The sequence below is a fragment of the Alligator mississippiensis genome, chromosome 11 (assembly GCF_030867095.1).
Source record: "Alligator mississippiensis isolate rAllMis1 chromosome 11, rAllMis1, whole genome shotgun sequence".
Taxonomy (NCBI): Eukaryota; Metazoa; Chordata; order Crocodylia; family Alligatoridae; genus Alligator; species Alligator mississippiensis.
This window is the reverse complement of record NC_081834.1, coordinates 35,119,040-35,143,120: the sequence shown is the minus strand read 5'-3', so window position 1 is coordinate 35,143,120 and position 24,081 is coordinate 35,119,040. Positions and strand designations below refer to the sequence as shown.

General features: G+C 44.2%; 1 long non-coding RNA gene across 2 annotated transcripts in view; it reads right to left on the bottom strand.

The window, feature by feature from the left end:
• Positions 1–455: 455 nt before the first annotated feature.
• The window catches only part of LOC132244000 (uncharacterized), a 35,825-nt gene continuing 12,199 nt past the window's right edge, over positions 456–24,081 (bottom strand). The window contains exon 3 of one of the 2 annotated variants that reach the window (XR_009455627.1): positions 456–542. This is a non-coding gene — a long non-coding RNA (uncharacterized LOC132244000). The remainder of the gene's footprint in view (positions 543–24,081) is intronic. The other variant, XR_009455626.1, reaches the window with a different exon arrangement.

Below are 24,081 nucleotides of genomic sequence, written 5' to 3'. Positions count from 1 at the left end.
TCATTCTTGTTGTTCCTGGATAATTCTGTATAATAAGGATACACCTCAAGTTACCCTGTGACCTTTAAAAAATGATTGAAAGGGTTCAGAACCTGAACTAAATCTCACTGATGCAGTGCTGTAGCAACTAAGTTTTGTGCCTGGGGCAAAGTCTGCAGCAGCAGCCCGTCTTCACCCTGCACACAGATCCGGAGGGCACACGCCCCCCCATGCTTGCCTGGGAGTGCATGCAGCAGCAAAAGCCACCCTTCCCCCATCCCTGCGCCTCCCCCCCCACCCCCACCCCCAAACAAGCCACTTGTAGCTTCATTCCATGCCCTGCCCCAGCTGAGCAGCACCTGTTGGCACCCCTTCACTTTGGCACTAGGGCAGTCGCCCTGCTCACCCTCTTCCTTGCTATGGCAATGCACTGATGTCAGCTGAATTATTTTCCCAATTTAGTAATGAAGCACCAAATAAGTAAGGCTGCATTGTATGATCTTCAGTCTTTATTTACACAAGTAGGCCTGAATCCCGATGGGTCCACATATGCTGAAGGACATCTGAAAATGCACAAGGGTTGCAATATTAAGCCTTTATTTTGCAAGCAGAGTGAACCTTGGAAGAATAGGACTATAGAAATTAAAGCAGAATTCTAATCAATTTTTTAATCTCAAAATTGGGATCAAATTCTGAGATCCCTAATCTTAGGCCAGCAGGTAAAGACTATGGGCAGTTTTTCACATCAGCAGTCTCAACAACACCAAAGAAACTGCCTAAATAGGCACTGACTGAATCAGTACAAGGTCACACCAATAAGGTCTAATATTAGTAGAATGAAGCAGGAATAAAATTAAATCTTTGTCATTGTATCCAAAGTCTTAATTGAAACGTTTAGCAGTGCCTTTTTGCTTAATTGAAATATGCTGATATCTATCCCTGAAATTACTGATACTTTCATAGCAATCAGATTAGAAGCCTAAGACAGTTCATAGCATTAAAAAAAGTCTGGATTCCATTAAGTATAAACATTTAATGAATAAAGATAATAAAACATGTAAAAATAGTCACATCCATATTGTATACTTGCTGTCCAATAGTCCAAGCCTTATTACAGTTTGTATTACCATACTGCTTAGGAGCCCTAGTCAAGGATGTGGGCCACCTTGTACTAGGCACCATACAAACACAGAACAAAATGGGCTTACTCAAAACCAGGCATTTCTAATGACTGTTTTGATATCAACACATCCCTGCAACAACCTGGTTCTGATGTGTTTCTGCAGGGAAATACATTTTGAAGGGGAATTTCCTGCCTCAGGACTTGACTGTAAACAAGGCATATTTCAAATCACTACAGCAACGTAAGCTACATATTATTATTTCAAATGCTTTCAACTCCTCAGAAGCTCATCTGCTATTTTTGTAACTCTGCAGGATAAACCTGCTCCTCTACTAAACTAGAAACAAAGAGAAGTGTCCAAACTATCCTCCCCAATGACTTAATTCTGTTAATCTATTTACATGCTCTTTACAGGTGTCTGGTTTTGCAGCATTCATTGAGTTATTCAAAATATTTATAAACTTTTTAAATAGAATCCCTACACCCCTTGATCATCCCATTTTTCTGTTACTGTCAAAATGCATGCACTCAGAGCTGCAGACAATCAGAAAGCCTTCACGCACTCTGTGCAGCCCATGCGCTTTGCAGCAGCCCATGCATTCTGGATTTCATCTGTGTTCCCAGGGAATCCAGCACATCAGGAGAATAATAGGTGCATTACTTAGACAGAGTTCATAAATAGCTGTGAGGACCCATTATCTACCAACAGAAAAGAGAATTTCATAGTTCTTGTTATAATAAAAGCTTTTTCTTTTAGTCAAAGCAACACCTTCTTCCCCTAAATGCATTTATGTTCTGCCTCCTGATCTTTACTAGGAACTGAAGAGTTTTGTTTTAAATTCTGGTTCACAGTTTTGTCAGGTATTTTTTCAGCTCTTGAGTAAGAGAAGCTAAAATATCTGATAACTTTTTTGTTTGTTTTTGAAAAATGAGAGAGAGAGAATTTCATTTTCATGACAGATGCCAAACTGATGCCAGTGAAGACAGAGGTCCTCTGTTTATCAACATACCAAATCCAGCACTGAGAGTGGAACTGCCCACTGGGCAGGTAATACACTTCTACTCTAATTCTGAGAAAGGAGTTGCAGAAACAGAAAGGAATTAAGGCCCCAGTAAGCCCAGGCATCCACCAATTTTGAGGCCTCAAGCTGATGCCTCTAGTTGTCTCAAGATGGACAATCAAAAACTTGAGCATGTAAAACCAAGTGACGCCTGAAAAATTGCACTTATGGTTAATGTCCCATGCTTTAGGCAATCAACAAGTTTGCCAATTAGTCTCAGATTCAGTGGTGCTTTTCCTTTCCATGTGGCCTGAAGCTGACATTGGGTACAAAATTGAGAACTTTAATCTAAATAATCCACCATTATAGCCAACAGAATGATTTCTAAGATCAATATCAGCCTGAGCAAGGTTCAAATGAGTGAGGTAAGAAGAAATCTCTGAACCATAGCAAAACCCTCAAAAACAGAAGTTCTCAAATCTCATTTCAAATTTTTTAAGATGGTTCATTTAATGGAAAAACAAACTAGCTTCCAACACATGTAGTTTATCTTTGAAAACATGATCATTTTTCTTTCATAAGCATAAGAAAATTTGTCTATGTTAAAAAAAAGACACATAGAACGTTCTTCATGAGATGACCATCACATTAACATTTCACAAACCACATATTTTGGGCTGGACCATGGGGCTCCATGTGGGCACACCGATTTGCTTGTGATTACCTGCAGTATCAAAGCCTTTGAGAACTGCAGAATAACTGGAGCAGAAATCATTAATATTTTTGTGGAAAAAGTACATCACTTGGCAGAACATTTCTTAATTTTGATTAAATTCCATGACATCAGTACTAATGACAGCAGTATGGCAAAGGGGGCTGTCAGGAGAATTAATTCTGACAGTGAACTCCGCATTGTACAGACAGAGGTCCTACTACAGGCATGGTAAGTGACTTTGCTAATTAGGTGTTGCTACTTTTGTTTCTCTTCCGGGGTATAACATGTACAGAACATTATTGATTACATATAATAAAAGGAGCATGGTACCGTCTGCTTAAAATTGGGCTGCTGGGAAGCTAACTGATGACTGGTTATTTGGACCAGTAAGGACTGAAGTCAGGTACTCATCAGTACCTTACTTATCCTCAAAGTAGAGGTGTATTAGCCTCAGAAAAAGTGGAACAGCATTTAAAGCATGTTTAGTCACAAAACAATACTAACTACTGCAATATGTAATCTACAAGCAAAATCTCTTTTTAAAGATCCCTTTATCTAGATTAAGATTTAGATTTGAGACTTATGAAGCCTGCTGGATGATTCATTGATGTTATATGCAGACTCATTTACTGCAGTTATTGATGAATCATGCAATATTTAATTCAGTCTTAGCTATTCCAGCTTGTTTTTAAAATTCATTTTACATATATGTGTGCTGGCTGTTTCTTCCCTATCCCTCTTATTTCTTTTAAAGCCTGGAATTAGAAGTAAGGTGGGGCTCAGCAGACCATGGAACAATAGGGGAAAAATGAGCTCTGCTTTTTTCAAAGTGCCTGTACTTTGGTATCACCTCATACTATTGCTAGCAAATTAGAACCACAGAAGATATTGTTAATTTCTCTACAGTTTTGCATTTCTTTATAGGGTTCAAGCTTATCAGGAAGACACAGCAGAAGCAGCTCTGCATCCTCATACTAGGTTATAGAAGCTGCCAACATAACTCAGTGCCTTGGAGAATGTAATCTTACAGTTATATGGTTTCCTTCTTTCCAAAGCATCATAAATTACTTCACAGAATTTACAAGCAGACCAGGGTGGATCTGGGGGGAGGGGGGAAGTGGGAGGTACACTGGCGCACCCAAAGTTTAAACCCCACTTTGATTGCTGGTCCACCCAAAGTTTAAAACCAACTGCCTAGCTGCAACAGCAGCATTTCAAGTTGGGCAGTGTTAAGGAAGTCACTTGACTTCATGGATCATTATAATCTACCTGATCCCTTCTAAACTCTTCATTCCAAAGGTGCTAATGACCCTCACTTCGTTTTAAGGGTCTTGATGTTCCACCAATCAAGCTATTCTTAGTTCTGCAAGTCTTCTCTCTGTTAGGAGCTTCAGGCATTTTTACATGTGTTCCCGGAACGGCACCTATACAGCATACATTACAGTGTCATTGGGTGTCCCCACATGGAGAAAATGGTGGCAGGGTGCTTTGAACTAAAGCTCATTGGATGTGCTTTATTTCAAAGCGCATTGCCACCATTTTGTCAGCATGGAGATGTGCAGCGATGCTTATACACATGATGTGTGAGTCTGCTGGAGCGCATCAATTTCCATGCAATTTCCATGGATTTGCAGAGCAAAGAAGCAGGCTCTCCACATGTGTGTAGGAACCCTTCCTTACCGGAAGCAGCTATTTCATAGTCCTGAAGACTGTTTTAACTTATTCCAGTGAAGTTACATTTGTTTTTGCTTCAATCTTAAACTGAATAATGCAGCTGTAAGTCCCTAGATATTAGTAAAGCTTCTAGTTTATTTTTTAACTGAAGAAAAATATATGTTGGTTTTATGTGAGGATGCACCTTACCTTCAACACCTCCCTTTTCAAAATTCTAGATCCACCCATGCAAGCTGACTTCCATTCACAAGTGAATTACAATCCCATCTGGGTTTACCAGTTGCACTGGGACACTGAAAGGCAATCTAGACAACTGGATTTAATACCACTGAATTTAATGGGAGTTACATTAGTCATGAGAAGAAAAAGGCAAGGATGCCATCTCAAGCTGAAAGTGAAGGACAACTTCATATTGGCACAATAAAAGTAATCAAACTGGAATTTGTCTAGGATACCAGGTTTGGCATTTACACTTCTTCAAAACATGCCAAAGGGATCCCTGGTAATTCTAAATGGTCGGGACTTACTATTTACAACCCACTGGAAAAATTTAGGTTGCAGACTTTTCTATTGTGGCTTCAAGATGCCAAGGGCAAAAGAAATAGCAAAAGAAAACCCTAAAACAGAATGGGACAGAACACCAGCTTCATTTAAGTCCTTTCATGATCTATGCACATTCTGTCCTATGATTTTAATGCACTTCATTAACATCAGTGAACAAAGCTTCCGGGCCCTTGGGAAGTAGCTAAGCATTATCATCTCTGCGTTTATATATGGGGGAACCGAGGCCACACTACATGAGGCAGAGACCTTACTTCTTTAAGGCTACACAGAAATTGCTAAGATGTCCAATTCCTGACTTCAAGCCCCTTGCTTTTTAACCAAAAGATAATTCCTTCAACAGTATAATACAGGGGAGGGCAAAATACAGCCCGTGGGCTGGATGCAGCCTGTAAGGCCATTCTATCCAGCCCATGGGGCCCCTAAAAAATTTAGAAGATTAATATTTATCTGCCTTTTGTTCCTGTCAAAGATGACAGGAACCGAGGGCAGTAGGAGCCAGGGGAAGCCTGGCAGGCTCTCACAACAGGAGGGCCCATCTGGCTGGGCCCCCACAGCCAGAAGCCCCTACATGTGCCTGGGACCACATGGCTACCCCAGCCGGAAACACAGGTAAAGGGGAAGGGGGGGAAGACAGGGGAGGACCCCAGGCAGGGAAGAAGCCTGGGGAAAAGTGGTCCAGGGAAAAGCTGAGTGCGGGGGAGGAAATCGGCCCCTCGCCTGCCCCGTTCCTGGCGCCCCACACTGCAGCTGCTTGCAGCCTGCCTGTGACTGACTGAGCCTGCTCCGGACAGTCCTGCGGGCTGTAAGCAGCCGCAGCAGTGAGCACCGGTCACGGGGTGGGTGAGGGGCTGCTTTTCCCCCTGCACTCAGCTTTTCCCTGGGCTCCTTCCCGGTGCAAAGAAAAGCGGCTCCTTGCCTGCCCCATGGATGGCTCCCCGTGTTGCAGCTGCTCATGACCCGCGTGGAGCTGCCTGTGCCTGCTCCAGACAGACCCGCATGGGCTATGAGTGGCTGCAGCGTGGGGCACCAGCCATGGGGTGGATGAGGGGCCACCCCCCCCATGCTCACCACCTTGTAAACCGGCCCCCACTGCCAGCCTGGGCCCTGCGCCGGCTCCGTGCTCGCCTGTCAGGGCTGCACACGGCAGCAGCAGCTGCAACTCTCCCACTTGCTGTGCTAAGCAGTGTTTGCCACTGATGCCTCTCTGCTGCCCAGTGCGTGAGCTCCAGGCAGGCAGCAGCAGCCAACACTGCCTGGCATGGCAAGCAGGGGGTCATAGCTGCTGCCGCTGACAGGCAAGCTCAGAGCTGGCGCAGAGCCCAGGCTGGCAGCGGGGCTGGGTTACAAGCTGGTACTGAGTGGGGGGGGGGAAGTGGCCTCTTGCCCACCCCATGGCTGGTGCCCCACACTGGAGCCACTTGCAGCCTGCATGGGGCTGCCTGTGCCTGCTCCAGACAGTCCCACATGGGCTACGAGCACCTGCAGCAGGGAGTGCCAGCCATGGGGCAGCCGAGGGGCCGCTTTTCCCCACACTAAGCACCAGCTTCTTCCCTGCTGGTGAGCAGGGTGTGGGGCTGTGCGCTGCCCCCCACCTGTACCACGGGGCTGGAGGACACTGGAAGCAAGCAGATGTGGGAGCCAGTGGGAGCACGGGGCTCACACCGGTGTCCCTGGCCAGTGCTGATGGGGCCCAGAACAGGGTGGCAGGAGTGTAGGGTCCCAGCCGACAGGGGCTCTCTGGAGCCGGGCCAGCTCCCCCCTCTCCCAGTAAAGAAAGGATTATTTTCTTCATTTTATAGATAAGGAAGAAGAGGCACAGAATGGTTAAGACCCAAATTGTTAAAAGACCTCACTAATTTGGAAGGTTCAATTTAAGACATCAACAAGCTTAGCATGCATGCACAGGGTTTCAAGGATGAAGTCAAGAGTAATGGGCAGTTGCAGAAATCTTGTCTTAAGTGACATGGCTAACTTTACACAGGTATGGCATTTGTGATCTCATCTGTGCAAAAACATACTCCTTCTCCTGATGCTTCCCAGGAGGAGCTACTAATATCATCAGGAATTGCTAATCACATCTTGTGTTCAGCTTCCCCTTTTTCCTCACAGCAACATGAAAAGAAAGCAGGATGGTTCAGCCAATTACTGATGTAAATGTCTGATTTCTAATTAAGGAAGAGTAGTCAATGAGCACATGCAAAGTGATTGCAAAGACTGGAACCACATTGATAAATCACCCCTCTGCCTCACCCTAGGAGTCTGCAAACAGCTGAGTATTCCCTACTGATAATAGGAAAAGGAAAGAGATTTGTTGTCTTTTGTCTATTTAAAGCACAAGCAGGTGGTCAAATCATGAAATGTAATGAAAGTTATTTAAATGAAACGAGCTTACAATCAACAGTTAACATTGTCTTTCCCTTCACAGAGGGTAATCAAAAGAGTCTGAAAATAATGTGGATAGTGATGTGGTTAGAACGATAATTCAGGCATTTGTGCAGTATAAAACCCATGTTTTGCCCTTTGCAAAGTCTAAATAACTAACTCCCAGTCCGAACTATTCTGATTTTGCTTATTTAGGACTACCATGTTTTTTTGCTCTGAGTTTTTATGGATAAAATTACAAAAATTGTATATAACTGCTCTGTTTGCTTGCTGAGCCAAAGACAGCTAGGGTAGGATTTTCAAATTCTTTTGTGCAGATATGGTGGGACAGGGTAGGCTACATTTCTCTGCTACTGCCTGTTCACTTCTACAGTTTATTAATAAGCAAGTACAAAATAGTAGCTAACAGAGTGGAAATAATAATTACCCCTCCATAGCCCTTAGGTTTATTGGCTTTTATTATATTTAACTGCACAACTGGTACCAAAGTTTCACGTAGTAGCATGAGAAGTGCATACGTGTTGTCATCTGCTGCTCTTGTTAAAATGCTCAGTGTAACTTGAGAACATGTAGCTCAGAATAGGAAATTGCTACAGCAATTCTAGTAAATTCCTCTCTCAGAGGCACCTGCACCATTACAATTATTTAGTAGCTCTGTCTCCCTCCTTTTGGGAACCTTATGACTAAAGAGCTAACGCAAAAAAAGAGATTTGACAAAGGAAGATCAGTAAGCAAAAAAAAATCAAAAAAAAAATCCATAAAGAACTTTTGAATCAGGACAAAAAGACAAAACATGTGTTATTTTTATTTTTCAGAACAGCTCTGAAATCCAGCAATCCCAGAGTCTGGAAACCTGATTGTTCCTGGCTTGTTCCATCAGGCAGGTCTTCCCTGAAGCCTTAGAGCTGCAGTTCTCAACCATTTTAGACTTGAGGCACGCACCCTTCATTAGACTCAAAGCACCCTTGGGAAATGCCAGTTCTTAGCTTTCACTCGTTTCTAACTACAGAACAACAACAGAGCAACTCTTCTGTTGCAAAGACATCAGAAAGACCATAACAGGCCAGAATGTTTTTAACACCGTGGGTTCCTATTTGAAATCCCTGGGCTTATCTTGTGATTCACATGTAGATGTTTGCACATCTAACAGTACTAATATTGCACAGCTCCTTGTGACACCTTTAAAAGGCTCTCATGGCACCATGGTTGAGAATCAATGCCTTACAGGCCCTGGAAGTCTGTGCCTTGGGAGCCCTCTATGAGAATGGAAGAGAACACAGTCATATTTTCACAAACACTTCCTGGATTCTGTTAGAAATTTATTGAAACAGGCATTTTTGCAAAACATCTTGGTTTTACTGAATCAGCATTTTTGACAGAAACCCACTTGGTTGGAAAATTCCTAACCATCTTTAACAGTTCAGCATTTCTATACTGATCTAAGTCTTCAAAATAATAGGTGGGAAAGAAAGCTGTGGGCTGTTACTACACTGCATCTTTGTTGCTGGCAGGGTAGGCCTCTGGGGTTCATGTTATATTCTCTAAAACTGTGTGTTAGAAATAAATCTTTCTGTCAATTAGTTTTCTTCCCCTTTAAGCTGAGGTCTAGCACAGCTCGGAGAGTTTAGTGCTGTTTAAATCTCTTCAACTAAAACATTTTTGATAGCAAATTAATTTACAATGGTATAGAATTCTTTGTAGAAACAATTCAGCATTTGTTGAGATTATCAAATGACCTAGACCAAGACTTGCCAGCACAAATTTTTTTCTTTATTTTTTCTTCAAAGAAAAAATTATAAATAAATATATAGAAAATAAATAAGCATAATTTTCTGCGAAACTTTTCACAATAAAAACAATGCTCCAGTTATCCTGCGGGTACTTCTAGCAGGCTAACGCTCAGACTGTTTCATGGGTCCCTGAACATAGTGGAAAATGAAGCTATTGTTCCTATTCTTCCTCAGGGTTTTATCCACAAGGTTCCAGGTTGTCTTCAACTGCTGCTGATACCAGTGTGAACTGAAAGAGTGCACAACACCTCGCAAACTGGTGCCCTGCAGGGCTAGTTATATCTAAGATATGAAATGATAGTGGAGAACCAAGAAGTAAAATGGAATGCATTTAAAATGTAAGCATGAAGGTGTTTTAATGACATGAGTATTGAATGAATGAACTTACTTCTGTAGGGGTATAGCTTAGATCTGTCCCCTCTCCCAAGACAAAATGTACAACCCATAGTGAAAGCTTGCTCTCTATTCTAGACAAATACAGCTTGGCTGGAAGGCATGGGTATCAGATGTGTCTATATTTAGGGGGTTCTGGTATTCTCAGGTTCCCAAAGTGATCCATCACAATCAAGATGGACAAAGGACCCTGTTTTAAATTAAAAGATGGCTAACCTTTTACTTAGTCTAAACTTTTTGACTGGGCTTTCACTCACAGCATTATGACACAGTTAATTAGATTTAGCTTTAGAAAACCAAATAAATATTTCACACCACTACAAACATTTGCCAATTTACTTCTTACACTCACAAATACCAATTACTTCTTAATATCAGCAGCACCATCTGCTGGCTATTTTGCAGAATTTTATCTTTTTGAAGAAGAGGCAGCTTTTCAGTGTATATTTTTTGTTTCTACTTTTATCAAAACTACCAAGCTACCTTTAGTTCTGAAACACAGACATTCATTTTTAAAATGTTTTATATGGCATAAATAAAACATAAATTGGTAATGAAAAATAAATATCACTAATCTGAGTAAATCTGTTGTTTCCACTCTGTTGTTATCTCTAATTATTCTGTGAAAATTGTTTGGATCGGATCTAAAAATACCTAGACAGTGGCCCTTCTTGAATTATGTTATTTGGGCATTCAACATAAGCCTGAAATGAGAAAAATAAGGAAAAGAAATCCAAGCAATTAGATGATAGCAGAAAATTGTAACATCATGACAATATGATAACAGGTCTGGATTAAATGCATTTTAGGGTCTGAAGGCCACAGTTGGAACCCTTACTTTCATGCTAAGTCCCATCAAAGTCCAGTCCTTACCTCAAGACGATTTACTCTGCTCCTCTGGGAAATGCCAGAGGGCTGCCAAGAACCGTATCTTTTTATTTAGTTGATGTCAGTAGGACTACATACTTGTGAATGATTTGTGGGAACCAATGTGCCCAGAGGGTAAGTTTCTGCTTAACTTGGCCTTGCCTCACAACTAACTGAAGTAATTACTGTCAAGGCCCCCTGGTAATACATAGCACGTTAACTACATGTTAGGCATCATGTATATAGACTATAACATGTATGCACCCTGTTGAACAATGGGCTGTTGTCCGCTTTCCCTGCTCTCTTTCTTTAGTGGGTATTTACAGTAAGATGTTCATCCTTTGTTAAATGTTGTAGATCCCTAGAACAACTTCTACAAATCTCTAATATTTTATTGGACTTCTTTGTATAGGGGAAATTAAAGGACCTGCTGCTGGCCCTGACTTTCCCTCATCCCAGTCTTTTTGTTTGTTATAAATCTCTCTCAAGGAAGGGTCCTGTCAATAAGTCTTTGAGTTAATTTTGAGGTGAACTGGCTGTGCCACAGGCTTGGACTTCATGGCTTTGCCATAGATTCTGTTTCCTCATTTATCCAGGCTGTAAAGGGGGTGTTGTAACAAAACCCTCATCCTCGTGTTCCCGGAAATCAACTGAAGAGCCACCCACACATATACTTCTGATTCATGAGAACTGTGTTACAATGACAGAATGACACAAGCAATAGTTCATGCTGCAAACATCTTTTCAGATCCTTCTCTGGCTCTACCCCCAAATCCATCCATATGCTTTACAACCTGATATGGTAACACACCTGCAGATTGTATTGAAAACATATTTTCATCCAGCAAACATTTTGGAATGAAGGAAGATTAAATTTAAAATAGCCAGTAACCCTTGCAGCCATAATGATTGGTCAAGGGAGTAGCCTGAATTGAACAGAAAGGGTCCGGCAATGTGAAATGCACTTAATGAAAATATCTATATAGTGCAAGGCTAGCAAGTTCAGACCCTGCTGAACCACAGCACTTAAGCACACAAGTAATCTCAGTAGAACCAAAGGCACTTTTCATGTGCTCAAATTCAAGCACATACTTTAGCAGTGACTCAAGGCTTCAGACCTGCTGTCCACTGTGAACAAGCACCAAGGGCCAAACTAGGACTCCTGGACTATCTCCTAGTCTTCTTCCTACTTGGTTCAGGTACAGAGTGCTCTCAGAGGAGCTGGGAATGCACTGACCATTGAAATGCCCTGTCAAGTGTAACACAAACTTCCATTAACTGAATCATACTAATGGCTCAGCTTGTCCAGAATCCCATCTCCAACGGGGCCAGTACCAGATACTTCAGAACAAAATTGGAATCCCCATAGTTTATTCTTGCAACAGGATGTCTGTGGAAGGAGTTTGACTTGCATAATGCCACAGACACCCTCTGGTGCTTGTATCTTCCAAATCATTCTGTACTGCTTGAGGAGACTACTGGATGCACTAATAAGCCCTCTCCTCCTCAGACAGTGATAAGCAGCCCTTGTATAGGAATTATCCTCTCGCTGACACCATTGCTTATTGACCAGCACTGGGACAAGCAAGCATGATTTGAATTCTGAATGTAGAAGCTTCCAGAAAACTGTCCAATAAATATGCCAGAAATTATCTGGAGAAATTCTTTAGTGAGCAGTTTTAAACAATGACTCTATCTGAGAAAATATAACATAAATTGAGAAAATAATGGAGCTAGCCCAGAGAGAATTCATAAGCTGAAAGAGAGGTGAAATTCATTATCTAGTAACAACACATCATGATTATAACATATTAACTCTGCTGCAGTAGAACACTGCAGATGTTCCATTCTACGTGAAGAAATGTCTAGAGACAAGATCTGTGTTCATTTAACAGAAGGACATTTTCTGTTTGAAAGACTCCAATAGATTCAACAAGAATGAGTGAGCTTGGAATCCATTTAATTTAGTTTAAATGAAAAAACAGAAGAGCAGATTTTCCTGGGAATTTATTTAAGATGAAAGCACACATTCTCAAGCAAATATGCCACTAAGAAAGAAACTGCATCCAAAACGCAGTTTCAAAGTACTTTGCAAATGTTAACAAAAGCTGAGGGAGCAAGGAAAAGGCTAGCTGCGTGATGAAGCATGGCCATTTACAGAGGTCAACAGAAGGCAAGTGTATTTAACATAACTTCCTAATGCTAGGGGTTCAGCTGCTATTAAAAGTAAGAAAATTAGAAGGAAGTGGAGGGTAAATACACACAGTGCTTACTTCATTGATCCCATCTCTCTACATTGCTTCCTAGAACTAGGAGCTATAATGCTAAGAACACTTAACACAAGAATATAATCTAGTCCATTTCACATACATCTCCAAACTGCAGGCACTTTGCCTATAGCAGATATGAAACCAAACCAGGGACGGGCAAAGTCTGATCCAGTCAGCAGTGGACTCCATTTCCTAGCTGCCCCTGTGCATGGCTGGAGCTGATCTCCATGGAGACCCCAGCTGCAGGTGCACTGTGAAGGCTCAAGGATGGGATTGCCATGCAGACTAGCCCCAACCATGCTGGCAGGGTGTACAGCAGAGCAGGGCAGGGGGCTGCTTTGGAGCTGCTGGGATCTTGCAATGGGGGCAGCTTGCTCTGGAGCCAGGGCAGAGCCGTGATCTGTAGCCTGCACACTCCGGGCAGGGGCACACAAGCAGGAGATTATGGCTCTGCCCCAGCTCCCTGCAGTGGTGACAGCCTGTTCTGGAGCTGGGGCACAGCCATGATCCCCTGCCTGCATGCCACTGCCCGGAGCATGCTGTGCCCTGGCTCTGGAGCAAGCTGCCCCTATCATAAGATCCCAGTGGCTATGGAGCAGTCCAGTGCCCTGCTCTGCCATTCACCCCACCAGCATGGCTGGGGCTGGTCTCCAAGACAACCCCAGCCTTGAGCTTTCATAATGCAGCTGCGGCTAGGGTCTCCATGGAAACTGGCCCCAGCCATACGGGCAGAGGTTTCTGGAAAATGGAGTCCGGCCGCTGGCCAGATACACCATTTTGCCCACCCCTGAACTGGACAGTGCAACTCTCTATAGAGACTTTTTTTTTTTTTTTTTTTTGAGAAAGAGCATTCACCTCACCTGGCAGGTTTGAACATCTAAGTCTGCACTGCTTATCACCACTGATATCTGTTAAGTAAATCTATTAAGAAAAGTAAGAAAGGAAAATGTTCCTCAAGAACTGGAACATTATCAAATTTCAGGACATATTAAAAAACCACTTAAGAAACATCCATTACTCTCATCTCCCTACCAAAGATCTCCTCTGTACAAAAGGCTGTACAAAAGGTCTACTCTGCTTTTTATTTCCAAGATATCTTAAGATAGGTACACGAAAAACAAAAACAAAAATGAAGGATTTCTGCTTGATTTCATACATGATACCCATTAATTGGGCCCTTGAATGCTACTGTTTAAATGCTAGGCAATGCCATGAGCTCTCATTAATGGGCAGTTGGGAGCATGTGACCCTGGTTATCAGATTATTAAAGCAACAGATGCAGTTTATGATAAATTGTGAAAGGTGCCAAATTAGTGACTGGAATTGCAAAGCAATCCCCTGTCATGCTAAAGGTCAACTTGAGCACAGTCTTTGAGTGTCATTTATTCCCTGCTGTTATATCACAGAATGCCAGCCCTGAAGGGGACACCATACATCCATACTTGTTTCAGCACTGCTTTCTCTACCATATTAGATGATACCAGTCACTGCTACATATTATGATACAGATCTATCAGATCCCAGACTGAGGTTTGATTGTTGCCAGCTTTTATGTAAATTACATTTCCTATATTTGTGCTAAGAATACTTAGTATAACAATGCACTTTGGCTCATTTCATAGAGCTCTCCAAACTTCTGACACACTGTAGTGATTTCCAGGTGCTGCTGTCAGTCAGTGATACCTGGTATTTTTTCTTCAATTCCCATCAATTCCTTTATCAGGGCCACTCTCCTACTCAACCTTTCTTAGCATTTGGTTTTGACTGACTCATGCTCCCAAACTTTCTGCCGTCCTTAAGGTCTTGGGAGATATTGGTAAAGACAAGAACTGCATAAAATACACAAAATGGAAAAAATCAAACGAACGAACTCAAGTAATCAAAAGCTAGTAGAATCTCACCTGACCTTGCTGTAATAGGATCACATTAGGATTAGTCCATGACAGATTTGTCTTAGCTTTATTGTAAGCTCACTGAATCCCCAGCCGTTCACTTAGGATGGCACTGACTCACTTGCTTAGGGAAGTATAAAACATAAGTCTGCTGGAATGGTTTGTTCCTCGCCACGCTACAGCTGTGTGGATGTTACTCTACATACTGCAGTCCCACTGAGATGAACTTAACGCAGGGTCGGAAAGGAAGTGTTTGTGAAATAAGCCCTTAAGTTACACTGTGTATGTTCATGAACTGCAACATACAAAATCAATGCAGTGATAGTACAGTTCAAATCCTCTTATGTGGTCTACAAATTAGCATTTGGCCTGTCAAACCTTTTGTTCACCAGTCCTTTAGGCAAAGGGTTTCAGCACTTCCCATGACACCCATTCTTATGATCCCCATTCTTTAGATCAACTCTAGATCCCCATTCGTTAGATCAACACAAGATTCCTTTTGTAGGGCATATATCTCATCAGTCTCCCAGCAAAAAAGATGGCTTGGACAGGAGCCACTTGCCATGAAACCCAGGCTGAACATGGTCATAATTTGTCCTTCTCTAGCACCACCATTAAATCAGTCTGCCCTGAGTAACAAATGTGACTTTCCATCCAATGAAGGCTTCCCCTGCTTTCCTCAAAAATATCACATTCTGATAGAAAAAAGGAAAATAATTTTGAAGAAATTTATGCAAGCATTTCCTCCTTGATTTCTCTATTTCTGATAAAGATGCAGCAGATTACACTGCATCCTTAGCTTGCCTGTGCAAACCTACTCTCTTGAAATAATGATGGCACATTATAGCTGTAACATGCCCATTACTCATCTACTCCTATCAGCATCTGAACTGAAGTCACAAAGATATTAGATAAATGATGACAAGTGACAAGCACAACATTACACAGGGGAATGAGAGCAGTATTAGAGTAGCCAGGTCTGCATAAGTGAGTAACTATCACATCGTAACACCATCAGAACATTTCCATTTGTGCAGGTTCTACAACATTCTACATTGGGGTTATTTTTTTTTAAGAAATAACTTCACGGTCTAGCTCACTGACCCAGCAAAAAGGTACACCTGAGTGAAAAGCCACACAGCCAATGGGTGTAGGAAATCCTTCCCCAAAATTCTTACCAATCAATCCATGGAGGCTGATCTTTCTTCCTCTGAAGAAATCTCTAATTGTATACCAGAGAAGAAATAAATGCAGTGGAGAAAGGGTCTTCAATATATTTTTTATAAAAAAAAACACTACTCACACAGAAAATCTGTGCATACAGAATGAATTCCAAGAGGCCTCTTGCTAGTCTCTCTCATTCATTTGGTGTAATTTGGAGAAAACATCTTGAATACCAGCAGTTTTGAATGCACACAAAAAATCTAGTGTCTCCATTTTTACTTTATGCTCCATTAGAAGATGTTTTGCATTAGTCTCTCATGGGAAATTTCTTGTATTGCTTTCTAGTCCTCAGATGTTAAGAGGTCTACTCCAAAAGTGAAATTGATTCCAATTCAGAAACTCAGTACAAGTCACATCTGAGGGCTTAGATGACACTTAAATACCACACCATGAAATCAGCAAGAGCTTTGCCCTAAAGAATTGGACCCACTGCTCATTAGACTGCTATTGTGTGGTTGTTTCACAAGACAGAAAATTCCAGACAAATGCACTATATCATGGATTTGGGATCTTGTGGGTAGAAACAGGCCTTATCTATAACATAAATGCCCAATAGAAGGACAAAACAAGACCATATGACAAATTTGTATATAGGCAATTCAGATTCAAGGTTTTATTTCATTCTACATTAGACAGACTGAAAGATTCCTTTGGTAGGAAACATCTGGTTTGTTTTGCATTTGCACAGTGCCTACCAAAATGGAAGCCCATGACCTGGGCTTGTAGCAGTTAGTCAGTACAATACGAAAGCGCAACAAACAGCTGCCCTGTGAAAGAATCTCACCATTCACAATACAACAACATTCTCCACAACTATTATAGTACAGCACTCTGACTTTAAGGGAAAGCAGATTTTGCCTCACCAGGTATAGGCCAAATTCCTGAAAGATGTAGAAGAGAGTATACCTTAAATGACCTATTGCACTATGACATCCCTAATATTGATGCCAAGGAAACTAAACCCCATGGTCAAGATAAGCATGAAACAAAAATATTTGGAAAGCAGAGCACTAACTTTAAAAAAAAAATCAGTCCTGGCCTGGGCTTCACGAGAAAGATTTTAAACTAGCTGTGAGAAGGGTTTCATGCTACCGGAAACAGGGCTTAGGAGCCTCAACAATGAGCTTGAAGCAGGAGCAAAAGTTTGAGAACAAAGAATCTTAGCTTAGACTTTGTCTACACATAAGTTGTTATTGTTGATTATATTCATGTGTGGATGCATGGAATAAGAGCGCCTCCTTCCTGTTTCATTTAACCCATATTATTATCCCACATTCTGTAGGGGGAATCTTTTAAAGAGCTCCACCTCTCTGTGGGTGCATCTACATGAGATGCATTAATGAACCTTAGCCTAAGTTATGGCGCAGTATGGGCATATGTCTAAATGTGCATGCCCTTAATACACAGTAACTTAGACTAATCATGACTAAATTTGGTACGTACAAATGCAGGTATTAAATTTAGTTCTGATTAGTTATTGCGTAGTAATGCACATGTAGACACAACCCGGCACTAACTTTAGTGCCAGATCTGCCCAGCCACTAGGGCTCCTGGCTGGCCGCCTCTCCTGCTCCAGGGCTGGGTTGCTCTCTGGCAGCCCCTACTTACAGGGTATAAAAGTCAGCAGGCATTTTGTACCTCAGGGCACACACCAGGGAGCCTGATGGAGCCTGTTTGTTGTCCAGGAACACAGCAGGCCATGTGTCCCCCCCTCCCTTATCCCCACCCGCAACAGGCCACAGGTTGCCTCTGCCTGGCCTGTTCCCTCTGCAAAGCTGCTGCTTGGCCACAGGTGACTGTTGCAAAGGGCTGCAGTGTGCTGCACCCTCTGCTGAGCCCTGAAATCTCTGCAGGGCTGCTGCCTGGCTGTCTCTGGCAGCAAGGCCAGCACCTGCACCCTGCTGCTGCTCACCCGCAGCAGTGTCTCTTTGAAAATGCTGTGGTGAAGTGCCTTTGCCATGTGACTTCTAGTCCTTGGCTGTGCCCTGCTACTCCTGAGTGCTGTCCAGGGCTGGCCACATAGGGACAGTAACACAGGGGCCCAGAGGTGGGCTGGAGTGGAGCGTGCAAGAGGAAGGGGTTGGCCAGGTCCTCCTGCAACCAGTGTCCTGGCCCCTGCTGGCAGATGTGTGCCTTTCCTGGGGCCTGGTTGCAGGTGGGGAGGGGAGGGACCAGCAGGGCCAGCATCTTGGGCAGCAGGAGTGTGGGACACTGGTTGTCACTGGTAGGGGCATCATGGAACAACCCCAGTGCGGGGAGGCAGGAAAAATGGAGCTGCTGTGTGCTGTCCCTGTGCTGGGCATGCAGCCCCTGGGCAGGGAAGGGGCTGGCCAGGGATCAGTTTCCAAGATGGCTGCCAAGTGCTAGCAGCTGGATCTGGCTTCAACATGGTTGCCAAGTGCTGGCAACCACGTGGCCAGAGGCTGAAGCTGTCCCTGGTGGCCACAGGTGCTCCCCCAGGGGGCCATGGGGCTGCAGGGACTCAGTACTAACTTTAGTGCCAAGTGCACTAGATTTAGTGCCAAGTTCCTGCACTTGTAGACAACTACCAAAAATTGCTTAATGCACATTAAATTTAGTCTCGCTTAAATGCGCATGTGGATGAGTCCTGCAACTCACTTCTTAACTCAAAGGCTTCTATCCCTTTGCTGTTTGAGGTGCTGAAGGTGAGGGGAGGAAGGTCTTTCAAACCGGTGTTAGTGTCAGAAAAGCGCACTTCTGATCTCAGGAAATGTTTTTATGGAAAAATTAAGCAGAAGCAATGCATAAAAAGGAACTCCAAGACACTTCCCTTCAAAGGCTCTCAAGGAAGTCAGGAGCTAAGGCCATAGAGAACCTATGAAGCAGAAGAGAGACAGAGAGCCACATGCCAACTGTTTGAAGTCATGCATGTTTTACACATGGGGCTGCATAAATATGTAGCACTGCACAAAACAAAACAGACATGGCTCTGAAAATTTGACAGCATTACATTTTACTGTTTTCATACTAGCTTTTTTGGTAGGAGAGAGAGATGGGACAGATTCATTGGTACCTTCTGGCTTCTTTAAACTTAGGGACCTACCAAATTCATGGCAGAGGTAGGATATGCTGCAGCTCCTTTAATCTTGCAGGTTCCCCTTGCATGCCCCCCCCCACCGCTGACTGGTGGAGGGACCCCACTTGTGGCTTACTCCTGATCAGCAGGGAGGCAAAAACTTAGGTTTTAAATGTGGCACCATTTTTTGCCTTCCATTACTGATTGGCTGAGGGGCCCTGGCAACCCCGCTGCTTGCTGCTGACTGGTGAGGAGCTGCAACATTAAAACCATAGTTTTTGCTTCCCTGCTGATCAGGAGGGACTGGCTGGACCCCTCCACCAATCAATGGCGGGGGGGGAGACGTGCAGGGGAACATACAAGATTAAGGGAGCTGCTGCACACCCCATTTCCACCATGAATTTGATAGGTCCTTATTTATATTGATCCAGTGATGCAAAGCAGCTGTAAAACTAGCTCAACTGGCCAATGAAATCAGGTTTATGGATCCTTTTCATTAGGCCTGTGCGAAGCTCACGTCTGACCACTCACATAGGTTCCTAGCCGAGATACAGGACCTCCATCTAACCCAGGATGTGCACAGCCCCACCAGGGGAGACACCTTGTTGGATCTGGTCCTGGCCACGGGCAATGGGCTGCTGAGGGGTCTGTGGGTGCTCGACTACCTGGGCGACAGTGATCATCACCTGCTGGAATTCACCATCCAGCGCAAGGTGGCAAAGGCCTGCAGCAAGGCAGCAGCCCTGGACTTCAGGAGGGCAGATTTCAATGAGGTAAGGAGAATAGTTGGGGAGGCACTGAGGTCCCGGAGGGGAGAGGAATTGGGTGTCCAAGAAGAGTGGTCGTTCCTTAAGGAGACAATCCTCCAAGCCCAATGGGAGGTAATCCCAACACGGATCAAAGGGGGCAAGAGGGCACAAAAGCCCCCATGGCTCACCAAAAGCATACAGGAACATCTCCTAGCTAAAAAGGAGGCCTACACCCAATGAAAGGGAGGAGCCATCACCAGGGAGGACTATACCTCAGTTGCTCGGGGCTGCAGGGGGGTGGTCAGGAAGGCCAAGGTGGAGATGGAACTGGGACTAGCTACCCTGATCAAGGACAACAAGAAGTCCTTTTTTAAATATATAGGGGGTAAAAAGAAGGTACTGGGTAATGTGGGGCCTCTGCAAGACACGCTAGGAAATCTGGTCATTGCACCAGACAGCAAAGCTAACCTATTTAACAATTTCTTTGCCTCCATTTTTCTGAACAGGGACCGGGTCACCCCTGACACGAGGACCCCCATAAGACCCAGGGGAGGTGCACCCAGACCTAGGTTCAGCGAGGACCTAGTCAGGGAACTTCTGGAGGGACTGGGCCTATTTAAATTAGCTGGTCCTGATGATCTTCACCCCAGAGTGCTGAGGGAATTAGCAGAGGTCATTGCGGGACCCCTGGCACAGCTTTATGAGTATTTATGGTATTCTGGCATGGTGCCAGAGGACTGGAAAAGGCCCAATGTGGTCCCCATTTTCAAAAAAGGGAGGAAGGAGGACCCAGGGAACTATAGGCCAGTCACAGTCTTACCTCGATCCTGGGTAAGATTTTTGAGAGAATTACCCTGGTGCATGTCCGTGAGGGGCCAGCAGGAGAGATTATGCTTAGGGGCAACCAACATGGGTTCATTAGAGGCAGGTCCTGTCAGACTAACCTGGTGGCCTTCTATGACCAGGTCACAAAATCCTTAGATGCAGGGGTAGCAGTGGATGTAGGCCTTCCTAAAGTCCAGAAAGCCTTCAACACTCTCTCACCCCATTCTCATTAAAAAACTAGGGGACTGTGGCGTCGACACCTACACAGTCAAATAGGTCACTAACTGGCTGGAGGGCTGCACTCAGAGAATGGTGGATGGGTCTTATTCGACCTGGAGGGATGTGGGCAGTGGTGTTCCCCAGGGCTCAGTCCTCGGGCCTGCACTGTTCAACATCTTCATCAGTGACTTGGATGTGGGGGTAAAAAGCACCCTGTTCAAATTCGCAGACGACACTAAGACGTGGGGAGAAGTGGGCTAGAAGGGAGGAATAGGCTGCAATTGGACCTAGACAGGTTATATGGTTGGGCGGATGAGAACAGGATGGGTTTCAACACTGACAAGTGCAAGGTGATGCACCTGGGGGGGAAGAACCAGCAGCATACCTACAGGCTGGGGGGACACCCTTATCATCAGTGCAGAGGCAGAAAAGGATCTTGGAGTCATTATTGATGCCAAAATGAACATGGGCCGACAGTGTGGGGACGCAGTCAGGAAGGCCAACCATACCTTGTCATGCATCCACAGATGCATCTCAAGCAGGTCCAAGGAGGTGATCCTCCCCCTCTATGCAACACTGGTCAGGCTGCAGTTGGAGTACTGCGTCCAGTTCTGGGTGCCGCACTTCAGGAGGGATGTGGACAGCATCGAGAGGGTCCAGAGGGGGACCACCCATATGATCAGAGTCAGCACAGCAGGCCCTATGAGGAGAGGCTAAGGGACCTGAACCTGTTCAGCCTCCACAAGAGAAGGCTGAGAGGGGATCTAGTGGCCGTTTGCAAACTAGTCAGGGGGGACCAGCAGGCATTGGGGGAGTCCCTGTTCCCCCGAGCACTACCAGGAGTGACAAGAAATAACGGTCACAAGCTGGCAGAGGGTATATTCAGGTTAGACATCAGGAGGCGCTACTTCACAGTCAGGGCGGCTAGGATCTGGAACCAACTTCCCAGAGAAGTGGTGCTGGCTCCTATCCTGGGGGTCTTTAAAAAGAGGCTAGATGAACATCTTGCCAGGGTCGTTTGACCCCAGTACTCTTTCCTGCCATGGCAGGGGGTTGGACTTTTTGATCTGCTCAGGTCCCTTCTGACCCTACCAACTATGAAGCAGCTAGTATTCGCTTTGGATTTGGATTCAGACAATTTGGGGGACAGTGATTCGATTTGGTGATTCGACTCACTGTCCCAAATAGATTTGGTTGATTCTAATTCAGAGATATGGCTACAGCCAAATTGTCTGAATCTTCAAATCGGTCCCATCCATGCCCCCTCTAAATGGCTGCCCCAGCCACTCTCCCAGCTCCCAGTTCTTAAAAAAAAAAGCCCCCACTCAATGGCTGCTGCCAGGTGGAGGAGGTGTGTGTGAACCCTGATGCCCCCCATTACCCTACACTGTGTGGGAGGCTCTTCCACGAGCCCCTGACCCCAGCCCCGCCATGGCTGTCCCGCCTGGCCCCAGCTCCCAGCCCTTTAAAAACAAAAACCCCTTCCTCGGCTCACCAGCTCCTGCCTGGCAGAGGTGATCTCTGCTGCCCCCCACCGCCCCACTCTGCATGGCGAGCTCTGCCATGAGCCCCCAGAAGCCCCGAGGCCACTGCAGCAGCCAGTGAGTGGGCGCTTTTTTTTTTTTTTTTTTAAGAGCTAGGAGCTGGGCCAGGTGGGGCAGCCATGCGGGGGGCGGGGGCTGTGACAGTGGGCAGTGGTTTGGCCAGTTCATGGAAGAGCCCCCCACACAACGTGGGGTAGTGTGGGGCAGTGGGGATTGCCTCCCTGCCTGGCAGCAGCTGGTGAGTGGGGGCTTTTTTTCAAAGAGCTGGGAGCTGGGGCCAGGTGGGGCAGCCATGGGGGTGCTGAGAGAGCGAGCAGGGGTCAGTGGATGAGGCCTGGCAGGGGTCTCCCCATGGTTCCCTCCCCCCTCCCACAGCCCCCTACTTACCAGCATGGAGTCTGGGTCCAGCTCCCTGCTGCAGCAAGCAGGGACTGTCTGAATCGCCAAAGCTCTCTGAATCGATTTGGAGAGCTTTGAATCAATTCGTACCTTTTCACTTGTCTGTCTCCTGATTTGATTTGGATTCAGAGATTCAGCCACCGAATCTCCTCCAAATCAAATCAGCACCCGAAGCTTCGCACAACCCTACTTTTCATCACCAGCAAAGCAGCCAAGGCGGACTGTGGCTTAATGCAGTTATTCAATGTACATGTAATCAATGAGCACACAAGGAAAATTATTTGGTTGATACAGTTGGATCAAAAATTATATATTCAACCCCCACAAAAATGTTAAAGCATCTTCTCCCTAAACAAGTGGAGTCAAGGTTAAATAACACACTGTAAAAATGACAGTTTCTCTTCAGTTTGCAAGACAGTGTTTTATTAGGATCGCTACAAAAAAATCTTTCCTAATTGCTTCACAGGCCACCCAAATCAATCTCACTGTTTTTTCCTGAAAACAAGCCAACAGGCACAAGACCAAAGTTATGGTTCTGGGGAGGGTCAGTAAGATGACTTTTTTCCTTCCCTACCAAATCTTTGTACTCCCTCCAAGAAGTGGGTCCCAGCTGTTTCTGCTGGAACTCATACGGTGCTGTTCCAATGGTAAGATCTACCTCAGAATGAGGGTTTTGGAGATTCCTAGATTACTATTCTAGTGAAAACTGACTGTACGTTCTTGTGGCTGTTATTTTATATTTCTCTCATTTTCATCAATCTTTTGAATACAGAAGCTGTAATTGGTAAGAAGGGGTAAATAATCAGAAATCCATTCCTTTGTGCCAGACTATGGGAGACTGAAAAAGAGTTCAAGGTAGTGCAACAAAATAAAAGGGGTTCAATTAGCTAATACTTATTTAAGTTAGTGTATCTTCTTCTGCTTATTTCTTAAATTAACTTCTGTATGTCTTTCTTTCTTGCCTATCATCTCTCTCATTCACTCCATCCACCACCTATTTGTGTTAATTTTGGTGTAAGCCTTTTTCTTTTTAATTCTCATGTTTTTTGGAATACAGCACCTCTTTCTTTTCTTTCTGTTTCCTTCACTTTAACTTGGACTAGTTGAAACCCTAATTCTTTTCTGGAAATATTCAGAAAACTCAAAAACCAAAAAACACATAGGATCCATTAAATATTTTTTGTTGATAGAAAATCTAAAATGACTAGGAAAATAACCAAAGAAGTTACAATTCACAAAAGCTCGTTTGATAGAAACAACTGCTTTGCTGCCTGTAAGATCTTATATTTCATGAAATTTTCCATTAATTTTCAACTTTGATAAAATGCTATTTTTCACTGAAAACATTTTGGCCTGTTGACAAAAAATTAGGTCCATATCTTATGGAAGATATTAAGGGAAACTGAACTTTGATGGGTCAGACAGACAAAGAAA